This window comes from Tupaia chinensis, unplaced genomic scaffold (genome assembly GCF_000334495.1).
Source record: "Tupaia chinensis unplaced genomic scaffold, TupChi_1.0 Scaffold000513_1, whole genome shotgun sequence".
Classification (NCBI taxonomy): domain Eukaryota; kingdom Metazoa; phylum Chordata; class Mammalia; order Scandentia; family Tupaiidae; genus Tupaia; species Tupaia belangeri.
In genome coordinates, this window is record NW_006160026.1 from 2,663,391 (window position 1) to 2,667,658 (window position 4,268).

General features: G+C 47.3%; 1 protein-coding gene across 1 annotated transcript in view; it reads right to left on the reverse strand.

Annotated features, from left to right (window-relative positions):
• The window catches only part of ASAP1 (ArfGAP with SH3 domain, ankyrin repeat and PH domain 1), a 359,138-nt gene that overhangs the window by 52,674 nt on the left and 302,196 nt on the right, over positions 1-4,268 (reverse strand). The gene's annotated exons all lie outside the window — the stretch shown is intronic.

Genomic DNA, 4,268 nt, shown 5'->3' on the forward strand with positions numbered 1-4,268 from the left:
CGGTGGTGGCTGCTGCTGTGTTCCACAGCCAGGAAACAGCTTGTGAACAGGTGCCAACACCTGCTTCACTCTGGGCCAACAATAAAGAGAGGGGCAGGTAGATGGCGCACAGCCTCAGCTCTCATCTGTCTGCAGTGACTTGCTGCTTTTGCAAGGAGCCATGGTCTTATAGTCAAAGGGGTGCTTTACGTTTAGGATGAAGTCATTGCAGAACGGCCACAGCCTGGTAAGTTAGAGACTCCCAGAGAACAGCCAGAATGGCCTAAGCCCGGCCTCTGAGCCCCCAGGTGCATGGGACTTCATAGATAAAGCGGGAAAGGCAGGTACTACCTGAGGAATGGAACCTCAGACTTAGTAATTAAATGGCTTGATTTGGGACCTGCAGTTGGCCTAATGGCTATGTCGCTGGACTCCCTTGTAGTCAACTGCGGTTTGAGTCCTGAACCTGGTGGCGTAAACTCATGACAGGCACGTGTGTGTGCATGCCCAAGATCCCAGGAGGAGAACAGAGGAGAAGGGATTGCGGCATGGCCATCCCTCCTGGAGGGTGATTTTTTTGCTTTCTGTGTCTCTCTGTCTTTCTGGTGAGCACATGCACCCTATCGCCAAAAGCTCTCCACAAAAAAAAAAAAAAAAAAAAAAGAGGCTTGATTCAATTCTGATACCATTTGCTATCAACCTGACCCAGGTAAATCTAGTTCTTGGCGAGCCTGTTTCCTCACCTGTAAAATATCAGTAATCCACTTGCCTAGCTTACCACCTGCAGGGAAACGGGTACGGGTAAGAAACAGAGTCATGCCTGGGGTAGGAGTTCACTGGAAATTTTCCTTCCTATTTTTATCCAAGAGGGCAGAACAAGGATCAATGATGGAAAATCGCGGGGAAAGAGATCTTAGACTTCTGTTCCCGCACGTTAACAAGTTTCAGCAAGGTCTGCAGGGGGCTTCCTGCACTGGGAGTACCACACAGATGCCACATGACAATTTGGCAGAGACGATGCAGAGGACTCTCGGGTATCACGTGATCATCTGGGCCACCCTGACATCACCTCCACCCTGACTCTCTTAATTCTCATAGGAGGTGCCTGGACTCTCACTAGGCATGATTTGCTCACATTTTCTGGGCACCTGGCCTGCAGAGCCCTGGCCGTGAGAGGCTTACTGACAATGGGGTTCTAGGGAGGGTGGAAATAAGATTTATCAGAAAGTCTGGATACCAGAATTCTAGTGCAATGGCCGATAAATACAACTTTCCCCCTGTCCCCTCTAACCTGGTCCTTATTAGCTTACATAGATGCTTAGGCTAAAACCTTGACAATTTTCTTAAACATCCATACGTAAACTGGTTAGGGAATCCTGCTGGCTCTCCCTTCAAAACATACCAAGAACTCGATGACTTTTCATCACCCTCACTGCTCCGCCTTTGCCCAATTTACTGTCATTTCTCAGGGGGAGCTGGTGTAACAGTTTCTTTCTTGTCTCTGTTTCCACCACTTGCCCTCCAGTACACACACAGTCTGCCTTTCAGGTAGCAGCTACAGCTGGGGTTCTCAACCCTGGCACCATGGACATTTGGGGTTAGACAGGTGTCGTGTGCACTGTGGATGTTTAGCAGCACTCATTGGCTTCTACCCAGTGGGTGCCAGTAGTACATTCGAACTGTGACAACAAAACATCTCCAGGCAGTGCCAAGTATTCTTTGGGCGGGGAGGAAGGCAATCACCTGTGGTTGAGAACCACTGAGCTGAAGGGATCCATTTAAAAGAAGTTGGATCATGGGACCAGCAGTTAGTGTAATGGCTATGTTGCTGGACTCCTACGTAGTCGACCGTGGTTTGCGTCCTGGACCCGGTGGCTTAAAACTCATGCCGGGCACGTGAGCGTGTGTGTCCAAGATCCTGAGAGGAGGATGGAGGAGAAGGGACTGCAGCGTGACCATCCCCCCTGGGGATGATTTCTCTCTTTCTATCTCTACGTCTCTCTCTGTCTTTCTGGCGAGTGCACAGGCTCTATAGCAAAAACCTCTCCAAAAAAAAAAAAAAAAGAATTTGGATCATGCTACTCCTGTTTAAAAACTTTTATTTGTACTTAGAATAAAATCTCCGAACACTCCATGACCTACGAGTCCCTGCATGATCTGGCCCCATCTCCATGTGGCACACTCTCTACTACCAATCTCTCCCTGGGTCAGTTTGCTCTGGCCATACCTGCCATGTGCTCTAGCTTGAACAGGCCCGGTGCATCCCACCTCGGGCATCTGCACTTACTGCTCCAGCTGCTGACCACTCGCCCCTGGGTCACACTCTGGCTCCCCCTGTAAATGCACCATCTAGATGCTGAAATACTCCTTTCCTCCCCTTTCCATTTCAACCCCCTTTTCCACTGTGTTTTCTTTGTTATACTTAGTAACAGTGAAATAACAACATCTGGTTTTTCATCCTGTGTTTTCACCTCCCAGTCCAGGTGAGCGGGCCAGGAACCCTGTCTAGTGCACTACTGTATCCTCAGCACCTCTGAGTGCCTGGAGCCTAGAAATTGCTAAGAATTTGTTGAATGAATAAATGGGTGATTGAACTACAAGTTATAAGACCTTCATTTTATTCTTCTGGGTCACTAGCCAAGTGAGAGAGTGACAACAGTAAATGCTCTATAGCATTTACTATGTGCTACAAGCATTTTTTTAAAAAAAATCTTTTGTTTGAGGGCATGTATGCTCTCTGTAGAGAGACAGAGAGGGAAAATGAGAAAGCACCCCCTCTACGGGGGAGGGTGGCCACACTGCAATCTTCTCCTCTGTTTCTCAAATTTGGGGCACACATGCACACATACTCAGTGCATTTTCCAAGCTGCCAGTCTGGGGCTCAAACCACACAGTTGGCCATAAGGGATCCAGCTGCCTTAACCACCATACCACCTGGCTGACCCCCGAGCACTGTTAATTAAGTCACTTAATCCTCACCACAACCCTACACAGGTGTACTTTTCAGATGAGAAAATCGAGGCAGAGACAACGGAAGTTATGTGCCCAAGATCACAGAGCACAGGAAGCGGCAGAGCTCGGATCTGCCCTCCAGCAGTTGGGCTCCAAAATCACCGCCACTGGCCACTCCGTTAGAGGTTGTAGAGAATCACGAATGTTCTGAAGGGAAAGTCTTCCAGAGGCCAAATGACTACGGGGCCACAGAGCTGGCGGGGCAGTAAATACTGCTTTCCACCAGAAACTCGGGAAGTAAAAACACTGCTTTGAAATGTGCTATTATGAAATCCATCCTACAGCAATGACTGCAAGGTCTGGACTGGGGAAACGTTTAAGAAATGCTGGTATGGACAAGAATGCCTGTGACCATGCCTGACAAGCCAGTAAAGCACTTTTAGATCTAACCTGTTGCTGGCATTTTACTTCTCAGTGTAATTTGTGCGCATTAGTGTGAAAAAAGACATCCCGGCAGTTCCTGTGGTTGGGTGATCTTTGAACATGGCTGCCAAGCAATGAGGGTGAGGTGCCACTCCACCCCTGACATCCCCAACTTCTATAGTGACACAGCTATGCTCAAAGTACAGTCTTGACTCATGATTAAATTACGTACTGTCTCACTTCTCTGTTAATGTCTACCTTCCCTGGACACCAGGTGTCATGAGGAAGGGGTTTCCATGCAGTTTGTGCTTTGCTGTTTCCCGGCATCTAACATTAGACAAGGCTGGCAGTGTACACACACAGTAAGCACTTGCTCAATTCAAGGAACGACAGGGGCTAAGAGGTCTTCTAGAGACTTCATTTCCTGATTTCAGGGTGAAAAAAAAAATCTTGTTTCTTGAAAGTGCCTATAATAATTTTAGTAATTAACAAGTTTGGGGCTGCTGAAAGAACTGGGGAGGGACTGGCAAAACCTGTAGGCTGGTGTCTCCTTCACAGCTTTCCTCCTTCCAAAGCCTTCCTGATCACTACAGTTGGCATTCATCTCTTTCCTCCTCACGTGTGGCACTTCAGATATTAAAAATAAATCCATCTGAACACTAGATTAGTAATTTCACATGGCTCAAAAATAAAAATGATATCCAAAAGGGTTTATTACCCACTCTCACCCCCAGTAAGCACCTTATTAGCTTCCTGTGTATTTATACATTCTTTACTGTCCAAGTCTATTTGGCTTCTGAGTCCAGGTTGCAAGCAAGAACAGTTCAAAAGTCAGGGATACATCAGAGAATTTAGCCAAAATTCGGTTCTTAAGTTTGGACAGTGAGTCTGGATACAGAAAAGAATGTGTACCT